This window comes from Berghia stephanieae, chromosome 1, assembly GCF_034508935.2.
Source record: "Berghia stephanieae isolate SIO BIC M18660-M18661 chromosome 1, UCSD_Bste_1.3, whole genome shotgun sequence".
NCBI lineage: Eukaryota > Metazoa > Mollusca > Gastropoda > Nudibranchia > Aeolidiidae > Berghia > Berghia stephanieae.
In genome coordinates this window covers 94,961,517-94,986,966 of record NC_088360.1, presented here as the reverse complement: position 1 = coordinate 94,986,966, position 25,450 = coordinate 94,961,517, and the positions used below count along the sequence as shown (strand labels likewise).

The following is a 25,450-nucleotide window of genomic DNA, read 5'->3' as shown; positions in this document are numbered from 1 at the left end:
AAAAATCTTATTAGGTGCTTACAGCTCCAATTTCTTTACTCATTAAACACAGTTCTCTCTTCTTAAGTCATAGCAGTCTAGGGAGATATTTCTAAAGGTCATTTTAATTTCTCAACTGTACACATTAAAAAAACACTCGCTTGAATCCGTTGAAAGCCATCAAGGCATTACATGATATCAAAAAATAAATTGAACTCGTTTTAAACATTTTGGGATTAAAATGACTCCCATCTTTTGAAAACTCTGATATACTTGGGACTTTAATAAAATCCCAGGATTTTGGCAAGATGAGGGTAATTTAATTGATCGATATCTGAACTATAGATTTTGGCCAAATTTTTAAAAATTGTTTTTTTGTTTGTTTGTTTTTTTGTTGTTTTTTTTTTGGTTTTTTTTTTGGTTTTTTTTTTTTTTCACAGTACACAGAGTCAAAATGTTTAGGTCACAAGAAATGCTCGGGTTGAAAAGAAAAGGAATGATAAATGATTTACACTGTGGAAATAGAAAAACTAATCTGCTTATTTAATATAACCATTTGTGTGGTCGTTATTTCTCCCCATTACCATCCATATCCCATCCCTGTTGTTACCTCCAAAAAACAAAACAACAAAAAATGACAGAGGCGCAAAATAAATTTAAAAAGTACAGAAGAAAAATAGGAAGAAGAAGGGGGAAAAAAAGGAAAAAGAAAATAAAGGAACCACTATTCATTTAATACTCCTCTACTTTATCTGATCACAATCGGTAAAAAACATCTACCCCCCCCCCTTAAAAAAAACAAACAAACAAAAAAAAAAACAACATACCCCCCCCCACACACACACAAAACACGAAAGCCCCCTTCACCCCCCCCCCCCTCCCACCTCTTTAATACCGATTCGACAACATTTTCACCAATATATTAATTTCATTCATCTTTTGTTAATATTACCATGGCTTAGTTTATTGCCCATTGCCCGGGCACTGTCAAATCATATTATACTATCCCTAAGAAACCTACGTTTTTCTTCGCACCCAAATTTTAGCAGGTTCAGACGAAAATTGATTTATTCAAAGAATATGAAAAGAAATAATGACTTCATAAAAACCGTCAGTTGTAACTCAGACCTAATGTTATCAGATCAAAAGTCTCTTTACACCTTTTAAATTTAAAAAATAGCTTTTAGTACAAAAAACACATGAAATTAACACACTTATTTCACTCCTGATGTTTGTCAAAATTATGTTTAACTATGCAAAAATTTATTGCTAAGCAGTCTGTCACCGTCTAATGACTTCTTAAAGAATTTGAAAAACGTTCTTCGAGTAGCGATTTCAAATTAGATGTGCAGCAACAACAGGTTGTAAAATTTTATCAGATTATAATTATGACGGCATTTTAAAGGCTTTTAAAAACTCTTTTTTATCAAATCCGTGAGAAGTTGAAGTTAACGTTTGTCATTGGCGCCTATTCTGTTGTGATTTGATTGTTTATCATATTATATAAATCAAAAGAGTTTGCAACTCGTAAAATGGTCATTAAAACACTTCGCATTTAATGTGAGAAAAAACATAGTTATTGTCTTGTGCAGACATTATGTTATTGTGATATGATATTTTAGAACTCACAGGCACCTCAAAATTTAAAAATGTCTGTTTTAAAGAAATTCAAATAAATTACACCTTTAACAAATTCTTGAATTAGTAGCTGGAGTTGGTATTTATTCACATGTATTATGTAATAACAGATCTATTTAGTTTTGCTACATACTTCATTTTTAGTTATATAAATATGGCAATCTGAATAGCGCATTTAGAATGATTTACCGAGATCAATGAAGTTTACAATGATTCACGTATTCTCCTAACAGGCCAGAAAAACCCCAAAAAACTCACCAAATTTGCTATTTCATACAATGCAATAAATTGCCTTTTATGAGAGTTTTTTTCGCGTTTGCACAGTAGTTTTGTGCGTGCTGTTTTTGTTTTGTTTTTTTCTTTTATTTTTTCGATATTTATTTATTTCCTTACTTTATCGTATATTATAACAGTACAATATTTTAAAACAATGTTTTGTTTGAGAAGAAATAGCTTGAATGACCAAGTGTTTTCCTTTTCTTTCTTACCCTGCTTTGCATCATATTTGAAATCGCTACTCGAAGACAGTTTTTTCAGTTTCTTTAAGAAGTCATGAGACGGTGACAGACTGCTTAGCAATCATAGATATTGGGTAGCTGGGTCTGTTACATGTGACGAAAACTGTTGAGCTCCAGTTAGCGTTTAGCGGTAAGGCAACAGAAACCGGGTTCAACTCCGGCTTCAGGAATACTGTGCTTTACATGACTAGATACTCTTTAAACGTATGACATGCAGGGACAGCGTGGCTCAGCGATACCGTCTTTGCTTCGTACCCGAAAAGTACCGAGTTCGATCACCCGCGAGAGCTGTGTGGCCTTGAGCAAGTCACCTCACCCTAGCTTAATTTGCGGCGCTGCACTGCGGCTGACGCCTGGGTTATTCCAACCTTCCCTTGGAATAGACTCTCGAGACAAATTTCCCCTATGGGATGAATGAAGGGAATTTTGTTTATATTTTTTATGCCACATTTCATTCCATCTGTTGAGCGGAGTGTATTTAGTAATATTGACCAACGCATTCACCCAATAACATGTGAGTTTATAAATGCTTTCATTGAGGGGAGTGAGTATTGTTTCTGTAACTTAAAAACAAACAAATAAACAAAAAGAAAAAAAAACAAAAAGAAAAATAGAATAAACTTCCATTTCCTAATCCGGGTTATTTTGACGTTAAAATGATTTCTATTTCCCAACTTGATCATTCCGACCTAATACCATATAGACGAGGTAAGTCACATATATTATGCAAGTGTGTCATTCATTCATTCAAAACTTGCCTGGGCCTGAATGAAACCAAAATAAGCGTATCTCTCTCAATGAGAAACATTTAATCTGTGTCGGTAAACAACCAACAAGTTAACAATGACAGGAACTACTATTCTACTATACTCTGGAAAAAAACAGGCATTAAAAATTTTGGCCAGAAAACTCATCCTTCAAGTACCAATCGATTAAAATGACCTTCATCTTGTAAAGAAAAAGAAAAACTCTCTCTAACCTGCGACTTGGACAATTTCCAGGTTGGAGAGTTTTTACAATGGTGAAGATCATTTTATTCGATCGATATTTTGAAGGGCGAATTTTCTGGCCAAATTTATAAATACGTATTTTTCCAGAAATCGGCAGATATTGAATGGCGTCAAGGAATGCTACGACTTCGAGACGAAACCACAACCCGGAGTTTATGACGAAATTTATCACCCGAAACGTAATTATTTGGAATTAGTGTATTCCAGAAATGCCGTGCTCCAACTCATAAAACACGGGAAAACGAGTGCCTGGGATTTAACTTCCATGCATTCCTGGCTTGTTACAAAGTGAATGACGCTGACGTATTATGGCACAATTGGGTTTGTCTAGCATAAAGGTTAGTGTCTACAAAAAATATATACATCAGAGGGACAATTTGATAATCTTAGAATTCATTAGTCCTTCAGTCATGAGGCCCATGAAGCTGGTGTTTATTCCAGATTTTGTAGCGTTAATTAGATACATTGCTTGCTATCGTTTACAAAAGACGCTAGGGGCTGCTTTATGCTAGTTCTAACAAATTCATAAGCAAAAAGGTCAGAAATAAGTATCTTTCAACTGATTAGTAGTAGTAATAGTAGTAGTAGTAGTAGTAGTAGTAGTAGTAGTAGTAGTAGTAGTAGTAGTAGTAGTAGTAGTAGTAGTAGTAGTATTAGTAGTAGTAGTAGTAGTAGTTGTTGTTGTTGTTATTGTTGTATTATATACATCGCGCAAATTATTATCTTCTTCTTCTTCTTCTTCTTCTTCTTCTTCTTCTTCTTCTTCTTCTTCTTCTTCTTCTTCTTCTTCTTCTTCTTCTTCTTCTTCTTCTTCTTCTTCTTCTTCTTCTTCTTCTTCTTCTTCTTCTTCTTCTTCTTCTTCTTCTTCTTCTTCTTCTTCTTCTTCTTCATCATCATCATCGTAATCATCAATACCATTCTACTACCTTGATTATTGTATAACTCCAGGGCATAATATTAGTTTTCAGAATGTCATTAGTCCTAGTTCTCCTTATATTGCAATGTTATTATGCGCCTTTTTTTCCTTCTCTAACCATTCAATTTGTGTAATGATCATTCTATATTATAGGAACCCTCCTATTATCTTTTTATGAGTTCGCAATATTACAACTAACATTTACAAATGACTATTTTTTCCCATTTTGGCCAAGAAAACAAACTATTACTTCAAATATCGACTGATTAATATAATTTCAACTTGTCAAAATTCTAAGAAGAGACTCAGGTATAAAACTTTTTTTCGTTGCCATTTGGAAGTCATCATAATCGATTGATATTCGGAGCTATAGTTTTCTGGCCAAATTTAAGATAGTGTTTTGTCAAACTATGATGGCAGTATACAATGAGAGAAAGAAATGTTCTTATTAAATTACCTTTGTTCTATCTACCAGATCTATTATCTTTCTTTATTTCCTACTTAAACGCCAAACACCTATTATGTGAATGTATTTTACCGGTAATCAGGAGATCTGAGGTTCAATCCCGAGTCGAAAATGGACGATTTTTTGGGGATGGTTATTTTCTTGAATATTCCTTTCTGCTTATTTTCTCAATCGGTGGACAGGTAGTCCGAAAAAAAAATATTTACACCCAAGCAGTGATTAGTTTCCTGGGTCTATTAGATCTGATGGAAAGTACATTGCGATCGACATGGGTTTTATTCACAATGTAGCAGCAGTTGGTATTGACCGTTTCACGTTGTAGAAACCGGGATGAACTCCAGTCCATGGACCAAATGGCTCTAAAGGACTATTTCATTTTCACCCTTTTTCATACACAACTTTTCGTGTATCATATCGCGTCATAGAAAAGATAGCTTGAATGTTAGACCAATTAATTGTCTCTGGGGCAAAGGGATCAATGTCGCTCCCAGGTTGAGTTGAAATATTCCATGGTCCCTTCTCTGTCCAACCAGCAGTGATTGCTGGATTCATTTAGATCTGGTGGAAAATACAATGTGATATATTAAAGTCCTATCCAAAAGGTACTAAGCGAGTGTTTCTATCTATTCTTCTATTGGTTTTAACGCGACCAAAAAACAAATGAAATAAACTTTGCTCCATGATCACAATGCCCCTCAGGGTCTTGCTATTTTAGTTGCACAGATTGCTTTATTACCATCTTATTTTCTTGGCTTCTTGCAAACATAATTACGTACATAACTGTACCATTATCATGTAACAAGTCCTTGTATTAAAATCCCAAATAAAATATTGATGGATACGTGGTATATATTATCAGATGTGTTTGCAATATCGATATACAAAGCAGGTAGCATACCTTACAAGAGAAAGATTCAGCAAATCAAAACATTATAATAATAAAATCGTGTGACAAAGGATGCAGATTAGGTGCAATGAAATATTAGGAAGGTAAGATTAACAGTTTGTTGGCGAGACTAAAATTGTCGCTTTTATTAATTATCTGGCCATCCCTTCATGTAGACCTAGCCTTTTTTTTTTTTTTTGTATATGATAATTAAGCCAGAAAATTTTCGCTTGGAGCTATTTGTTTTTTTTAACACCCAACCCCCGCCCCCCCCCCCCCCCAAAAAAAAAAAAACCAAAAAAAAACCAAAAAAAAAAAAACCCAACAAAACCAAAAAATAAAAAAAAAAAAAAAACCCCAAAAAAAAACAACAACAACAAAACAAACAAACACAAAACAAAACAATTACAAAAAAAATCGATAAATACATAAAATAAAATAATAAAAACAAAATTTAAAAAAAAAGAAAATATAAAAACAAATACAAAAAACCACTAACAACTATACCGACTGGAGATCAAATCCTAGACCTCTTGATTAAAGGTCAGACGTGCTATTAACACTTCACTGATTTTTCTTTTGTCGTGGCTCGGTATTATAGCACTTTTCCAGATTTTTATCTTTACTGACACGACTTGTGCTAATCCCACATTTTAAAACATAGTTTTTAGATCATTAAAGCGAAAAGAACTAAAACGAAAAATCGTCTTTCGGGGGGAAATGGCTCAGTGTGTAGTTTCGTTTTTGATTCATATTAGAGTTATTTACCATATTAATCTATCTAACCTTGATACTAACCGTATTACTGGCGTATATTGACGAAAGACATACATTCATTTTGGGCAAAAAATAACTATAACATTTATTCTATTAAAATTTCCCAAAACTTGTCAAGTAGACATCAGATATATTTAATTTAGACAAGGGCACGAGACATTGATGTTATGAAGATTTGACACTTATAGCATGTTGGGGTTGGGGATGGGGGAGGGAGGGGGGGGGGGGGAGTCTATTAATCCATAGATACTGGATATATAAACATTTTGGTCGAAATGAAAAAGTGTCATATCTTTATTTTACACACTCACAAATAAATGTTGCAGCTTATTTGCACTTCTCCAATTTCAGGCGCTCTTGATTTTATGATTTAGCGTCCATGCCTTCGTAAAATTCTTTTTTAATGTGGTTAGGGGGGATTGGTCGGTCGGAATTGTTATTTTGTTAGTTATCGCTTTGATCTTGGAGATGGTGATCAGATTTAATGTTATTATAGGGAGAAAGAGACCATGAGTTATCAAGTGCTTACAAAATATATAACTAATAACACTTCAACAGATCATTAGACGCGAGATAGAGTGTGTATGTGTGAGAGAGAGAGAGCGAGAGCGAGATAGATAGATAGATAGATAGATAGATAGAGAGAGAGAGAGAGAGAGAGAGAGAGAGAGAGAGAGAGAGAGAGAGAGAGAGAGACGCTTTGTTCCTCAGTTAGTGGTGAAAAAGAAAAGATGCAAAATAAAACAAAGTTATAACGAGAAAATCCAAAATTAAGCAGAACAATAACTGGAAAATGACTTTTTCAACACAGTCGTCTAGGTAATCGGGAATCAAACCGTAGCCCTAGTAAACATCATATAGCTTGATTCTGACCAAAAATAATACGCTCCAACAGACGAACATAATGACTCATACTAACTTAGTAACTGGTTCTACGGACGCCCTTGTGAAATGCTTCGACGAGCATTAAAGTTTACGCACACATATAGATATATACGTACACACACACACACACACACACACACACACACACACACACACACGTTTTAAATTAAACGGCACATAGAAATTTTCATTTAACCGAAGTCCCAATGTAAGAGGTCTCTCTGCTTTAGATAAAATGTAAAGATAATCATAACCAAGGTGAGAATCATTGCATGATTTCAACGATTCGAAACATTTTAATTACATTTCGTGCAACATGAAGACCGGAAATCGAGATAAACATTACTCATTTTGAATGAAAACAAAAAAAAAATTAACTGTTTCCGGAACGTCCTCGATGTGAATAGAGTATCTCCCTATGTCCTTGATAGCCATCTAACGTTTTTATTGAATTTTACTCCCGTTGCTGACACTTGACGTAATTTGCGTATTAGCACCAATGTTGTTGTTTTTTTTTTTGTTTTTTTTGCTTGCTAATTATCTTTATATCTAAACTCTGTCAGCGCCATTGGCCGCACTGTGCGACCAGAGCAAAATCTGTTCTACTGGCCAATGGCCGCACAATGCGGCCGGCTTTGAAATTAAAAAATAATGATGTAATCCAATCAAACTTTCTACAAAAGTACTATAAAAAATTGAAGCAATGGTATCATTTCCTTCATCAGAGCATTCAATTGACCCAAGGGGGGTATTTTAATTGAGATTTTGCGCCGAATTCGAATGTCGCTTTGTCTTAGCTTGTCATTCTCATGTTGCCTCAATCAGGTGTCAGCCATTTTGTGCCGGAAATGCAAATATAGCCTCAGTGCTGAAAGAGTTAATTTTCTGCATTCCTATTTTATATCCTCCTCACACGGGTCCAGTTCGACCTACACATATTATTTGCAGTTCTGAAAACCGAACATAATTATGTGCTTGATTTAACATTGTTGTAATAGACGATACTTTGCGCTGGTTTGAGAATATACTCATTAAAACAATGAGCCTATAACAAGTTAAGTTGTAAAATCTGCAAATAAGAACACTTCGGTGCAGCCATATCATTTGTGACTTCAAAAGTTGAAGTATTGATACTTGGATTATCACTGGGTACATACTAATTAATTGCCAGTAAAGAAGGCTTTAGACAAGGCAAGTAGAATAATATTGAATAAAGTTGAAAATAAGGAATTCCTTCATTGAAACAATGTTTATTTTCACTTTAGATATTTGGATTTCTTTCTTTATTTAAATCAAAATTTCTATATGTTTGCATTTTGTTTGTTTGTTTCTTAAACTTGTCCGCCTTTTCTTTTATTTTCTTATAAAACAGGTATTATCTGAATAAAATTCAGAAAAAGTGTGGAACGGGAACTTGTATCAATAATGATTAGAAAAATAGGTTATGGAGAAGTGCCAGAAGAAAACAGAAAATAAAAAATCACGGAGTCAGTGCCAAACTCAGGATCCAATAATTGACAAGACACCCTCCGCCTGGCCGGGAGAGAGAGGACAACGAGCCACATTGTGTGACTGGATAACTCAGTCTTCTCTCTCCCGGCTAGGCGGAGGGTGTCGTATTATCTGAAGCAATTTTTCCGTACCATTTTAAAAATCTTATTTTATCTGGCCTGCATTTTAACAAAAGATTTTGTAGCATAGGTCCTCTCTCTCTCTCTCTCTCTCTCTCTCTCTCTCTCTCTCTCTCTCTCTCTCTCTCTCTCTCTCTCTCTCTCTCTCTCTCTATGTGTGTGTGTGTCTGTGTTTGTGTGTGTGTGTGTGTGGGTGAGTGCGTATGTGAGAATGTGCGTGCGTATGTATGTGTGTGTGAATGTGTTGGTCTGTCTGTCTGTGAGTGTCTTTCTTCTTCTCTTATCCTCGCTTCGTTTCATTGTTCTAAATAATATAACTAACGTCATGCAAAGCAATGTGGCTGATCAAATCTCTAGTCTCATCCTAGACAAGACTGCTTAATATTCAAAGGAGATGACACGGAAATTCTCGTATATTTACGTACACAATTACGTATTTAGATTTAAAAACGATTATATACGGATTGGCTGGGCATTCCAAAGATAAATAGAAGTTATATCGGAATACTAAAAGTTGTGAAAAATAAACAAAGCAAAGCAATAATTAGTTACAAGTAAGCAAAATAATTCAAGATTTCCCACGTCTGGGCAGACTTTGAGAAATATCCTGAGATTGAGGTTAAGTCCCGGATTAACGAACTTATAGGGTATGGAAACCAGTTCCTATCCACCTTTGCCAGATCAAAAAAGATCCAGCGTCCCAATTTCTACAAGACCCGGGATGCATTTTCGTCCTTCTTGCTAGGTACTTAGTGTGCTGTAAAACATACCTGAAAGCTAGACAAGATTTGTATCACAGAGACCTAGCGGTACGGCGTCTCGTGTAAAAATTAAAATAGACGCAAGCGATGTTGGGCGTGGTGTGTAACCAGGTAGATGACATATTTTTGTCCCAGACATTGTGCATTTGGTAAATGCGCTTTGCCAACACACAATGCACCACTCAACTCAGATGTGAACTGGTGTTTAGACATTTCCATCAACAAGTTCGTCCAAAGTCATATCTTATCATATCATGCCGTATCATATTATCATATAATGCCATATCATATCATATCATATCATATTAAATCAGATCAGATCATATCATATTATATATCTGTCATATCATATCATATCATATCATATCATATCATATCATATCATATCATATCATATCATATCATATCATATCATATCATATCATATCATATCATATCATGTCATGTCATGTCATGTCATATCATATAATATCACATCATATCATATCATATCATATCATATCATATCATATCATATCAAATCGTATCGTATCGTATCGTATCGTATCGTATCGTATCATATCATATCATATCACATCATATCATATCATATTATATCAAATCGTATCGTATCGTATCGTATCGTATCGTATCGTATCGTATCGTATCATATCATATCATATCACATCATATCATATCATATCATATCATATCATATCATATCATATCATATCATATCATATCATATCATATCAAATCGTATCGTATCGTATCGTATCGTATCGTATCGTAACGTATCGTGTCATACCATATCATATCATATCATATCATATCATATCATATCATATCATATCATATCATATCATATCATATCATATCATGTCATATCATATCATATCATATCATATCATATCATATCATATCATATCATATCATATCATTTCAGTTCATATCATATCATACTATCCTATCATCATAATCGTTAAAGTCTTTGAATGTCTCAAAAAAACATTAAATACTTTCTTGGCCCATCAAACTATAATATTATAATCGCAAAAACAAAGGGTTAAATTGGTAACATAAACAATATTTTCTATTCCATCCCTTCCAGGCGGTTTAACTCTCTCCTTACCAGTCAGGATTTTCCCAAAAACTTCACACCCAACTAACACAAATTATATTTTTTATCACTCTGACACAATAGCAGTAGAGTTCTTGAGATACGTATTGTCTTTAGCAAAACATGCTCTACATTACACTGTTCATTATCTTTAAATTTTATGATGTACAAGAGGAATTTGAATAAGAAAAATGTTGGTTGTATCGTAACGAATGTGACGATTTTTCCTGTAGTTGGTAAGGAGAGGGTTAATGAAAGAAAAACCCGATAACACATCACTAGTTAGAAGATGTGGCTCATATCTACCCCCCCCCCCCCTTTCCATTTAACCAGTTAACTACCATACCCTGGGAAAAAAAAAACAACTCGTCCTTCAACTATCGATGGATTTAAAGGACCCTCATCTTGGCAAATAATTTTTTTTTTCCTAGATGAGGGTCATTTATTTGAAGGACGAGTTTTCTGGCCAATTTTCAAAAATACTTTTCTTTTAAAGTACGAAAATTATCTGGTTAAACTCTTTCAATTTGATCACCTCAAGTCTCGAGATTTTCAATATGGTGAACACCATTCTCATTTCTATGATGATAGTACTTCAGTCATATACTACAGGTGATGACAATAGTGAAACATTATCTATGATTATTAATTCCATCCACTTTACAGCATGTCACATCTCAACATAACACCGATAATGATGATAATAATAATCTCTCTCCACGCCCTTATAAATACTCAAGCCACTGGCACCAACACTACCTCCATTATATTCTCCGTACCTCTTTATCACTCTTTCTCCACACCAAACAACCCTTCCCTTCTCAAATCGCGACCATTTCCACTTAGTCAAAGACATCTGACCCCCAGCAAGTGACCCCCTACGACCCGTGCCAAGCAAGAAACAACGCCCCCTTTTTACGTTATGAATACAAGCATCCATAATCTTTTCACCCCTCGAGGGCGGGCCGACACACCCAAGGGAATTATCCAAAGCTTTCAATTCACCCTTCACCAGCTGCTGAATACTAACTGCTACTCTGTGCTGTTACTCAAGTCATCCCATAGCACAAGATCGAATGTATATGACGAATGATGATGATGAGAAATAAAGGGAATAGAGAAGTGGCAAGTGAAAACAGAGAATAAAATTAACACGGTGTCAGGGACCCGAACTTGGGATCCAATTGATACAACATCTATCGCTTAGATGAGATCAGGGGAAGCCAACCCCAGGACCCAACTGGTATGACACTCACAGCCTGGCCGAGAGAGAGAGAGAGAGAGAGAGAGAGAGAGAGAGAGAGAGAGAGAGAGAGAGGGGGGGGGGGGGGTCTCAGGCGGCGGGTGTCGTATCAATTGAGTTCCGGGTCTGGCTCCCTGTCACTGAAATAATTTTGTTGTACATCTTCATCAACATTTAAAAAATAGTTTTAAATACAGTATTTGGGGATCATATGCAATGGGAGGCGACCAAGTATAACATGTGAACCATCTGCGCCATTAAGCATCGTATTACAATATTTCAGTGACAATGAAATACATTATTTTCAGCGCCTATTTAAGACTACGGCCTAGATTTTAATGCAATCTAAGCCCGCCCCTCTAATTTAAATAATTTTGGAAGAACAGTCAAACACGAGGACGTACTATTACCATAGAATAACACACACGCGCGCGCAAACACACACAGACACACACACACACACACACAGAAACAAATATTCTCAACATTTTAATTGATTTAACTCATTAACAACGTTGGTCTACTAAAGGGCCACATCATTTGTCTTTTTGTACTGGATAGGGGCAACATTCAATGTCTTCTTCTTCTTCTTCTTCTTCCTCTTCTTCTTCATCTTCTTCTTCTTCTTTTTCATCTTATTATTATTATTATTATCATCATCATCATCATCATCATCATCATCATCATCACCATCATCATCATCATCATCATCATCATCATCACCATCATCATCATCATCATCATCATTAAATCTCGTAAAGCAGCTCGAGCATTCAAAAAAAGATTTTATAAAAAAACAAACAAAAAAAACAACAAAACAATAACATTATAATCAAAGTGGAAATAGCATTATTCTACGCCAGAATATAAAGCGATTTTCTTGAGCTCTCTGTACGAACATTTCTCATTTTTCCCTAATATGTCATTATGTACGCCGTCAATAAGAACTAGAATTAGAGGCATAGCAGACGGTGTGGTGTGCTCTGACCACTGTGACTGGTCATTCATTCATGTTATTTCTGATTCACTCTTGTCCATGCACCCTGATAATGAACGACAGTGCAATTTTGCGGACCAAATAATTATAACACGTCATCTCGAAATCTGAAAGCAGAAAAACTTTATACAATAGCCTGGTCTCCCCCAATTCCCAAACACAAAGAAACTTGCACAACACAACGTTGTAGAATGAATGAAATTGCTACGGCGGTTGACTTTCCGGGAGGAGCAGATGGCCAGTGAGTCGGAAAATTTGATTCATGATGACGGGCATAAACACTGTCCAAATTCAAATAAAAATTTCCTGGTCCGTTTTTCTTCCTTACTCATTACATCTTCATCTCTTCTTCGGTTTACTTCCCTGACTAAACACTTAAAAAAAAAAAAAGAAAGAAAATTCGGGCAGAAAACTGTTACTGCAAATAGCAATCTATAAGATTGATTCTGAATGTGTATAAATATATCAAACCTGAGACTTCTTTGTAATATCAGATTTGAGACTTTTTGACAAATTGAAGGTCGTTGTATTTGATTGATATTAATTTGAAGTAAAAGTTTGTTTTTTGGACAAGATGAAAAAAAAAGTGTTTTTTTTTTTTTTTCAGAATTCGACAGTTCTTTTGTCTTCTCGTTGTCTTCAACGGCGTGGTCGCCATGACAGTGCCGCCGCCCTGACAAATGGGGTCCATTGGATTACATTGCCATCTCTTTCCGCGCAATAATTACACAAAAGCAGTCACCAGCCAAGCCTTTGTGGCATCATTGACTTCTCCTCAATCATCCAGATTATCGCTCTTGTCACGCCCAAAACAATCCCTCTGTCCTCCGTCCAATGTTTAGGCCTATTCTGTCGTACTTTGGAAAAACCCATATTTTAAGATTTGGCTAGATTACTCTTCCTTCAAATATCGATCGATTTAAAGACCCTCATCTTGACAAAAACGTTCAAACCTGGGACTTCGCGAACTCCTAGGTTTGAGATGGGTTTTTTTTTGTTGTCAAGATGAGGGTCATTTAAATCGATCGATATTTGAAGGACGAGTTTTCTGGCCAAATTTTAAAAAAATGCGTTTTTCAAGAGTACGGTAGTATTCCCTCTTACACTGACAAATTGCCTTTTTCATTTTTGTTTTTACCAGATACTTTTTCTTCAAATAGTAGTGGATTAAAATGACCTTTAACTTACCAATAACTCTTATATTATATTATCTGAGACTTGACACTCAAAGTAGTTTCCCGTTTACGCAATAGTTAAAACTAGTCGAGGGTAAGCTTTAAATCACAGCTGTCTATAAAAAAAGTGTATATATTATATGGCTCAAATGGTATAAAGGGTTTAGTCAGCGTACAGTAGTATTCAGTTATTGTCAGGCTCCAGATAAAATCATTTTAAAATCCAAATATCCACGCGACTGCCCATTCCATTTATACCGCAGCGCGATTCTCTTTTCTTTATCTTTTCTTTCTCTCTTTATTTTCTTTTCAACTCATAATTTGATTATTTTTATGCCTCTCAATAAAATATCACTCTCGCATTATAGCGACCAGCTCTATTTCAGTTTTGTTTTTTCTTCTTCAAATTACGTTTCATTCTGTGATAATAGTTGACAAGAAGAGAGGTTAAAAATATATGTAACATCATTTAAGTTATATAGATTAAAAATATTCAAAGTTGGAATTCCCCACCAGCATCCCTTAGGTCATCCTTATCTCTTCAATTTTTAAAACTCAACTAAAATCAAACTGGTTTCAAATGTAATTTAATTGATGATCTGTTCGTTTGTGTAGATGTATATTTCAATTGATGTCAATGTAAAGCGCTTGATGTCTGTTTAGACGGGGTAAGCGCTGTAAAAAGTGCTATTTATTATTATTATTATTATCATCATCATCATCATCATCATCATTATCATCATCATCATCATCATCATCATCATCATCATCATTATTATTATTATTATTATTATTATTATTATTATTATTATTATTATTATTATTAATTATTATTATTATTATCATTATTATTCTCCAACCTGGATTAACATAGGGTTTAGGGCAAAATCAGATGCTAGTTTATCTTCTTTTTTGTTTTAATACCGATTTTAAATTGTTATTGATCTTTGGTATTGTCTGATCTAGTATGTATGTATTGAAACCTTTCACTCTCGGGGACTTTAAAGATTAATTCACAGATCCTACATATACTATGCTTTATCGTCATTAGTCCCGACCAAGGAGTTAATCGATCAAGAACATCAAGCGGAATTTAACTTTGTCAAATATTTCAGAGTTTTTGTCAAGATTAAGGTCATTAAATCGATCAATATTTGAAGGACGTTTAAAAAAAAAAATTATCTTTCCAGAGTACGGCAGTAAACTGGTTAACTCACCGACTGTATCCATAGTTTACCCGGTTACTTTTACCCCATGCCTATTTATTACATTTTTATGAGGCGTAGTATCAATGCCAATGTTTTTAGTTTTTACGTGTTAATAGTAGTCGAATAAAACTATATTTGTACATGCTCACTTTTTAATATATCTTTTCCAATTTTGAAAAGTAGCAAAAATCTCCAGGATTGAGTGAGTTAAAGAATCTTTGTACCGGCAATGACGAATATTGCAAGTGAAGAAGAAAAAAAGAAGCCAACGCGACATGGTCTGTACTGTATAAAATGGACATTTTGGACTGGCTCCATAAGTCTAGTGGCTCCGAGGGTCTAACCGACTTAGGGTTAAATTAGCATAAAACGAAGATTTGTGAAGATGTTACAATGAGGGATACTTTAACACATAACAATATTTAATCGGCTTGTGCGTTTCACAGCTGACTAGCCAGTAACACATGTCAGAAATAAATAATGAAAATAGTGATCGATGAGTTTACTGACCCGACAAATGATAAAAGCGAATTATGCGTTTGTGACCTTGAACAATTCACACCGTTATAGTAACCCTTTGGAAGTTGAATTTCTTTGAAATAATAATTTGAAATTGTATGGGTCTTTTTCTTCTTCTTCTTCTTTTTATTTTTTTAATTTTTTTTTTTTTGGGCCGGGGGGGGGGGGGGGGGGAGGGGGTCGTCTAGTGGTATGCAAGACACTCGACTTCCGACCTGTAGGTCGAAGGTTCGAGTCGTCCCAATGTTGGCGGCGCAATGTTGAAACCTTAGAAAGATCTCTTTTCTGTCACTTTCTCGCTGTAAAAATAACATTGCCAGTAACAGATTTGACTCTGCATCATCTGTCGGGGGAAAAATAGCATCTTACAATCTGCCTGTCTCGTCCCAACTGTCTTGTATTATTTGTTCTAATCGGACACCTTACAAAGTGCTTTGAGCACTTTAATATATATATATATTGCGCTATATAAAGCTCATAAGGGGACATCGTGACATAGCAGTACAGTCATAGTTTCGTACCCGAAAGGTACCGAGTTCGAATACCCACTGCACTGTGTGGCCTTGAGCTAGCTAGCTCAGTTTTCCGCGCCGCTGCATTGCGGATAACCCTTGGTTATTCCAGTCTTCCCTTGGAATAGAACCTTAAGATAAACTTCACCCATGGGATGAATAAATGGGATTTTAAAAAAAATTATAAACATTTTTTTAAAACCAAAAACATCATAGTTTTCATGAAGAGAGCAGTAACAGCGACGTGACTTGAGCTATACCAAATCCTGAGTGGCATCGAGGGAACTCTTCTTTTATTGAAAACTTAAAGTAACTCGTATTCTGTCTTATTCTGAAAAAAAAAAAAAACACAACACCCCCCCCCCCCCCCTTCCCAAAAAAAAACAAAAACAAAAAAAAAAAAAACAAACAAACAAACAAAAAAACACGTTTTAAACATTGTGGTCAGAGAGCTCGTTCTTCTAAACTCGATCAATCAACGTCACTCCCGTTTTGTCAAAAACTATCAAACATGGAACGTCAATGAAGAGGTCTGAGAGGTTTTGACAAGGTCAGGGTCATTTTAACCGATCATCGATATTTAAAGAACGAGTTTTCTAGCCAAAGTATTTTTTTTCCCAGAGTACGGCAGTATTAAAATTATAATATCTTAACTTATTCACAACGAGAGTATTGATCCCATACGTTTAGGTAGGATACTAACAACATCTGCCAACCGGATATAACGTACATAACTTCGTGAAACCTTAAACGTTTGATTTATATAATTTAGTGAGAACTATATAGCAAATTAGGATAAAATTGTACCTCGCTATAAAGGGTTGTACATACTGACCAATCAATCCGTTTCTTCTCCAGCTATTTGACAAATCAAGTGAATGAGGTGCTCGCCAAAGCAGACTAGAAACGAATAGAATGTAAATAAAATAGTGCCAGAAAAAACAAAGGGCAAATCAACGTCTCGACTGGGGTTCAATTTTTGTTTTCTTTCAAGTCTATCTTTAGCCTTTAGAGGTCACACTGGGTCTGGGAATTAGAAGAATGTCGGACAATAACTGAATGAGATGATCAATGATTGCGTTTGTGCTTGTGTTTATGTGTAAGTCTCTCTCTCTCTCTCTCTCTCTCTCTCTCTCTCTCTCTCTCTCTCTCATATATATATATATATATATATATATATATATATATATATATATATATATGCGTGTGTGTGTGTGTGTGTGTGTGTATGTGTGTGTATGTGTATTGTTTATTTTATTTTATTTTTTCTTCTTTTTTTTCATGTTTGTTGTACAAAGCACCGAATTGAGAAAGCCGAATCTTTCGAGACGACCACCCTTAACGATGGCTTCCCCCCCCCCCCCCCCCCTTATAAATTGACAAAAAAAAATTAAATATGACGTAAATAACTGATAAAGATCACTGTGTTTGAAAGAGATGTGATCTGATCATAGTACTGACTACTGACCCACTCTGAAAAAACACATTTTAAAGCATTTGGCCAGAAAACTCGCCCTTCAATAAACATCGATCACTTGAAGTCCCAGGTTTGAGAGTTTTTGACAAGATGAGGACCTTTTTAATCGATCGATATAATTTGAAGGACGAATTTTCTGGCCAAACTTTTGTAAAATGTGGTTTTTAAGAGTTATGCAGATTGTGCACAAAGTAGATCTCAATGCTTCAAAGTGTATAGCTCCAACGATTCATATTATAGAACTTAATTTCAATTCCATACAGCAGAACTCGTCTGTTCTGTATTTTTTTTTGTACATGCACTCCTAAAAAAATCAATTTCTATCTAAAGTCGAGTACTCATTTGCACCTGAGAGGTAAATGTGCGTAAAAGTCCCAAGGAAACATCACAGGAGCTCAATTTTTGGGATCATTGTCATAATTGGAAAATAAATAAGAATTGATCCCCTGAGTGCATAGTGTCGTCAGGTGTTGGGATGCATTCAGCTTGATCAGTATGTCAAAATATTGGGATAATAAATACTCACCAATTGTGGGACTCTTCTATTTGTCTGTTTTGTATGCACTAACGGTAGCTTTGGAGTTAAGGCCTTTTCGTTCAATGGAAATAGTCACAGAGACGAATCGGGCTAAATGGCAGGAAATATTCTGATTGGTTAATTGCACAGTAACGTTCAAGCCATCAATTTCTGTAACACAAAAATGAAGGTAGTTGTTTGCGTAAAATCAGGTACCAATAATTTCTGAATGTTACCAGGGCGATTTTACTGGCATTCATCTTTAAACTATCGTTAACATAATATTTCATATTCGAGGAAGTCATTTTTGTTTTAAGTTCTACATTTTGATAACCCTGTACCGTCCCATCCCTTTGAATTAACCCAGCACGTTCCCTCAATACTTACAGGAAAAAGAGAAACAACATCGAATTTATCATAACATTTTCTGCAATCTTTGATAACTCACACCACCGTTCAACCAGTTAACTGTCGTACTATGGAAAGACACTTATTTTAAAAACAATATTGGCCAGAAAATTCGTCCCTCAAATATCGATCGATTTAAATATCTTATAGCCCTTGAGAGGTCCCGGGTTTGAAAGTTTTTGCCAAGATGACATAAATTTAAATCGATCGATATTTGAATGACGAATTTTCTGGATAAATTTTAAAATACGTATTTCCATAGTACGGCAGTTAACTGGTTAATCAATATAGAGTGCGAGGCAGTGCATGAGCGACAGGGCAAAGGGTTCAATCTATCAATAGTATCACAAATTACAGGTGGCACAGATCAATTTCCAGCCCAATATTTTGATAAGAGAATCGCAAATCAATTTTATTGCCCGTCCTTAAATTGTGTCTCATAAGCAATATTTGGAGAAGAGGATTAAGTCTTGTGAGAATTTTTATTTTTATTTTAAGAGTTAAATAACATGGGGGGGGGGGGGGGGAAGAGAGGAAGGGAGAGAAAAAAACAAAACAATCCCCCTCCGTGCATCCTCCCCTCCCCCCCCCCCCCCTCAAAAAAGAAAAAGAAAACTTAAAAAAGGCCCAGAAATATTACAAGTTTAGTGAGTAACACGTTTAGTAAACATGAGTCAGGCAGTATGATAACAAAAGTAGAAATATTAAAGAAAGTAAATATATATATATATATTTAGTAAAAGAGAGAGGGTGAAATGAAGACGGAATCGGAGGAGTAGGCATAGGAGGAAACGGGGGGAGGAAGGGGAGAGGGCAAGGAGGTGGTAGCTGATGTTGGAGGAAGATGAGAAAAGAAAAAGAAAAGAAAAGTAAGAGAAGATACAACATGACAAGTGGAGCATTCATGATTTGATTAACTATAGTTTGGAAGCATTGCAGTATTGCGGTATGATGTGCAACTTTGCTCTTAGCATATGCGATAGTATGAAAATACTCACTAGTTCAGTCTGTCAAATAAAAGAGTATTAGCTGAGAATTGAACTCCTATAGATAGAATGCGCTTGGCCAAGGAGTTAACAACACTGCCATCCGGAAGTATAACGGACCAACACACAAACTCTGTGTAACCATGAACTTTTATAGTCTGGTTAATACAGTTTAGTGAGAACAACTCACAAACGCGGATGGCAAAAACAATAACAAAGGCCTGAGTGACGTCATCTTCGAACTATACTCTGATCCCCAAATAAATTTTTTTTAAAAAGATAATCAATGAGAAAGAAGAATAAAAATATAAACTATTGAAAGGAAAATAAAAATATAAACTATTACCCCACCCCCAACCGTCTCCATACCCCCCCCCCCCAACCCAATGAAAAGTGAGAGAAAAAACAAACTAAAAACCAAATCCGATCTCAGTAAGGTGACGTCAACTATATATACCTTCTATTGTTGTCCGAATTACACGTAGTTGTTCTCTAAAGAAGCACAAATCTTTTAATTGGCAGTTACTTTAGATATTGATCACTTAAAATCACCTGTAACTTGCCAGTGAAAAAGATAATAACCAAGTAAATAAGTAAATAGATAAATAAATAGAAATAAATATAGAGCTAGGTGAATGCATAAATAAACAACAAAAAATAATAAAGAAATCAATCTTAGACTTCTTTTCAGTCTTTTTTTTTTCCGTTTATTTAAAATTTAAGTTGGTCATTTTAACCGATTGTAATCTAAAGTAAATTTTTGTCTTGGTGAAATCGGATAACTGCATATAAATGATGGGAAAACTTTTAATTTACTTTGACAGAACTCCGACGTCGCCGTTAAAGGGTTCTGTTAATTAAGCGAGATTGATTCACTCATTCATTCATTCATTCTTATTCTTAGATTTTCGTTTGAAACAAATCGTGCTGTGGATCGAGTCGATGTGTGAAACGGATCGAAATTGTTGTTCGTTCAGCGCACGGGACACCAGTGCGTGCTTCGCTATGAGAGGGGCCGTGGCCGTTTAACGCATTTCAACTGTGAAAAGGCTACTCAAGATTGAAGATAGAGTGTAGACGAGAGACTTATCACGGGGCTTGCGCTGCTACGCTAGGCTGAGACGCCGACAGACAACAACAGCAAGCGGTTCGAGAGTCGACGCCGTGAACGGAGCACAAGTTTGGCGGTGTTGGTGTTGTATTTGATATTAGAGGTTAGCACAAGTAGATTCTTTGCTGGGTGCAGTGGAGTACTAGAGCTCGTGCCGTGGTGGAGTGGGTAATGGAGAGAGCGATTGCCGTTTTGTTTTGGGTCCCAGTCCTAATTTAAAGGTGTGTTGTAGTTTGATTGAAAGTGTAGACTGGTCATTGATTCATTGAGACAATTTTTTTCTCTCTGTAATTTATTGGTTAATCATCACCCGTGCCTATAAGCATTGTGAATTTCGAGGATCTATTATTATCAGTTGTTCGATAATTGGATTATCTACTTGGTGCGTCCATGGAGTGGCATTGTCTAGACGCTTAGCTGTCTTATTATGCTGTATATTCGCGGACATTACGTTAATGTTGTCATTCTTTTTATTCGAGGATGAGAAAGTTTAAAACTTTTATAAAGAATTTCTTGAAGGATTGTATATTATTATGGTATTTTAGATATTAAACCTTGGACTTATTTTGCGTTTGTTGCATTCAGTCTAATACTTATACTCTCTGCTTTAGTTCATTTTATGCACTTGTCTTACAAAGTGGAAATATAACAAAAAAGTTACCAAGCTGCCTTATTCCAGATCCAGGTTTATCCTACATTATCAATATTCAAATCATACCTAGTGGTAATGAGTTATGATTTGTATTTCATTAAACAAATAATTCTACCCAGTCTACATTATCAATACTCAATTCATAGGTACCTAGTGTAGATGCTTTGTGATTGTTTTTCATAAACCAAATAATTAAATATAGCAACCAAATGCATTTAGTTTTATGTAGCACTGTGTGCAATCGTATTAAAAACAGCGCCGTAAAACAAGTATGTCTAAAAGAAAAAAAAACCCGTTCACACTCTCTAAGTTCAAATCTATGATCGCTGACTGACCACATCTATAAGGAAATATCATTTCACTTCTGGAAAAATATTACAAAGTAACGATAGCTCGTGCCTTTAAAAAAGAAACTAAAAGAAGAAAAATAAATATCTGCCCAATCTTTCCGAACTTCCCGACCAGGCCATGGATATATGAGGTGAATATTAAGGCATCAAGAAGAGATAAGACGCGGTATGTAAAACGCATCAACGCTTATCTGTAGAATAGGGATGATTTTTACCTTCCCAATTCACTGTATTTTTCAATATGTTGGAGGCACTGACCACGCAATACAGCATTTGTGTCACCTATCGTTTCAATCTGAACGGAATGAACTCGATAATGAAAACAAAGTTATGAGTCAAAATGAACGAGCTTGTGGTTGTTTTTATTTAACGTTATAAAACGAAACTTGAGCGTTTATATGTGCAATATCTACTAAACGTGCTCAAAGCGCTTTACAGGCCTCAGCCAACAGCAACACTTAACATTTAGGACGAGAAATGACGCCGGTTAGGGGTGAAGTATTACAAATTACTCAGGTTCTCATTTTACCCCTGAAGCGATGAGAGAGAGAGAGAGAGAGAGAGAGAGAGAGAGAGAGAGAGAGAGAGAGAGAGAGAGAGAGAGGATAATTGTCTACACAGAGAATAGAGAAACAGCACATGCAGCCAAAACGACGCATTGCTGGAATCGAAACCAATCATAGATAATAAAAGCACAACAAAGGGTCCCATGTGTTCAGTTACCTACTGCAGCAGAGATTTGATAGATAATAATTGAAATAGTACTTCAATACACAGTTATTAATTCTGAAATCCATACAGAATCGGATTTTTTCCCCCCTACAGATAACAAGAATAGCATAATTGGTCTTACACCTTTTGAGAGCTTAATTTGTTTTTAATTTTCGCGTTAACTGTAGATGTTGTCTCTTTGTGTTCTCTGTTGAGATGTTTTTTTATTTTAAAATGAAGTGTCAGATTAATGATTAGCACATAGATTAGATGTAGTACTGCTTCTACTTATGATGACGATGACGACTACGATGATGATGATGATGATGATGATGATGATGATGATGATGATGATGATGATGATGATGATGATGATGATGATGATGCTACCTAGATATCTGAAGGAGCAATACAATTAGTAATAATGGTGCAGTTTATTCCGCCATCGGCTAATTGAAACACAGAAGGTGGTGTAATCAGTTGAAACGAGATCGATTACTCTTACTCTCACAATTTATAAAATACATTACATTAATAGCAAAGGTATCGTCATGATATCTGATACCGTTATGATTCATATCGTCAAACTCCACATACACCATCCAGCTGGGGCGATAGAAAAATAGAAAAAGTTGTTGTATATATAAATCTAATCACCGCAAGTTTTGTTTTCTCTGATTTATTTTAAAGGACTAATGATATGAAAGTCTCTTCATAAATCGTAGTCAGTGCTGGGCAAAGATTGTTCTTGCACCAAGAACATATTATTAACTTTTTTTTCGGCATCCACGGTTTAAAAAAAAAAAATTATTATTATTATTTTAAGTTTTGGTTGTTGTTTTTGTTGTTTTATTATATTTTTGTTTGTTTATTTTTGTTAGACCAACATAAGGGTCTCTTAGAAAGTACTGTTTTTCAGTTATGCCTAAAAGAATGTTCTTGAATAATTGTCCTTGGTCTCCTCGCGCCATGTTTACAACCATCGAGTTCTAAAGGTTAAAGCGCCATGTCTAAAATAAAAGGTGACGTCGTAAATCAATTCTTAAATAAAACAGGGTCGAGGGTCAAAATTGCTCCTTACATTCCATTTTTAATTTGTTGCCATCGGGCACAGAATTACTGGCAATTCAAAAAATTATAAAAACTATTATTTTATAGATTGATACGAGTAATTTGCAATTTTTTTTTTAATTAAGGGTAATTCTATCACCCGTTGACTCAAATGTTTATTTATAAGAAAATCTGCTAGGGCAGTCGAAATCGCCACCTGGCCGCCCTGGTGCCAGATTCATTTACGCGGACCTACAGATTTTATTACCTGACCAATTGTGATCGTTGATAGCTCAAAGATTCGTCTCGATCTATGTAAATTTCCACAATACAATGGAGAACTAATCAAAATATATGACTGCCTGTTCGTTAAAGCCTTGATTTCCCAGCAAATATTGCGGGTTCTCTGCTAATAGAGAAAATCCTAATTTATCTGAACTTAAATTCCACTGCAATAGATTCATTTTCTATTCTTTTTTTTTCCAGTAAATAATGCTACCTTCGACTTGTCAGGAAAGATTATAAGTGCATAAAAAAGCCTTATTAATTGATTCTGTTTTTACTGGAGTGACTTTTAGCAAGCCATATGGATATATTATTTTAATACACGTACATTATTGGATTTAAGACTGCGTGGATTGTTGTTGTCCACCATGACCATTGTTGTATTATAATTCACTGATTGGATTATCCTGGTTGTGTGGCAGTTCGTGATTGTTGCTGTATTTAGTTGTGGATGGCAGTGCCACTGTGTGGATTACGTAGATGTCACCGCCATGAAGACTACCCACGGATTATTATTATATTCTACTTCTACCATTTTCATTGGCTTTAGTCTTGGTGGTAGCTACTACTGCTGCTGTTGTTGTAATAGTAGAAATAGTAGTAAGCTGCTATTCTTATCGTCGTCGTCGTCGTCGTCATCGGTTTGTGGTTTTTTGACTAGCGGCTGCTGAGAACAGGTAGGTCCTTTAGTGCATAGTCCCCAAGTCAAGCGGATATGGGTGTGTGCACAAATAAACAAAGTCTTTTATGATATGAAATATGAATATTTATCGTTCCTACCCGACTCAGTTGTGAATAAGTACATGACTATTAATAATGGTAATGACGAAAGTTGCTTGGTCTATTACTAAAAAGGACATCGCATATTTTATAGTATGCCAGGAGAATACATAGAGCATAACATTGTCTATTGAGCATGGGAAATATGTTTAAATGCGCATTGCGCATTTTCTTAGCTTTTATGAAGTTTTGAAGCACGCATTATCATAGCGCCGTTGGTTCTTTATGATTCTTCGAACTTGCAGACACACACACACACACACACACACACACACACACACACTCCACTAGTACGGCTATGTGGTCTTGTGGTATGACAATCGGCTTCCGACCGGAAGGTCCTGGGTTCGAGTCCCGCTCTGAGCGGCGTAGTGATGAATCCTTGGAAAAGGCTCTTTACTCACATTCTCTCACCGTATTCAGGTATGAAATGAGTACCTGGACGTTAACAACTTTATCTCTGTAGGAAAATAATAGCACCTAACAGGCGCCATGTCCCGTCCAAGATGTTGCTATTGGTTATGGAGCCCGTGTAAAGAACTTAAAGCACGTTTGGTGGATATTGCGCTTTATAAAAGCTCACGTTTTTAAACGTCTTTTTAGCTAGACCCTAGTGTACATTATGTTATATCATTTTATCATTTGATAGGAATACACATTTATTACTAAGACCCTTAGCGTTTTGTGACGCGAGCCATAATATTATATCCCGCAAAGAGAATAATTTTTCCGCGACGTGATAAGTTCTTACGTCTATATAATCCCATTTGTCAGCTCTCCCTGTGTCTTGCACAAAGACATTTGTCTGGTATAATAACTAGTATTAGGACTTGAAAACCCGCGAATAGATTATCTTATCTGAATTATTAATTAGCCATATCACGGACAGCCTTTTTTTTTTTG

General features: G+C 35.5%; 1 protein-coding gene across 5 annotated transcripts in view; it reads left to right on the top strand.

The window, feature by feature from the left end:
• The window catches only part of LOC144962418 (uncharacterized), a 386,454-nt gene that overhangs the window by 78,501 nt on the left and 282,503 nt on the right, over nucleotides 1–25,450 (top strand). Inside the window, exons 1-2 of one of the 5 annotated variants that reach the window (XM_078895358.1) lie at nucleotides 20,755–20,822; nucleotides 23,969–24,444. The exons of 1 other annotated variant lie outside the window; for it this stretch is intronic. The gene's annotated coding sequence lies outside the window, so the exon portion shown is untranslated. 3 more of the 5 variants (XM_078895355.1, XM_078895356.1, XM_078895357.1) reach the window with 3 other exon arrangements.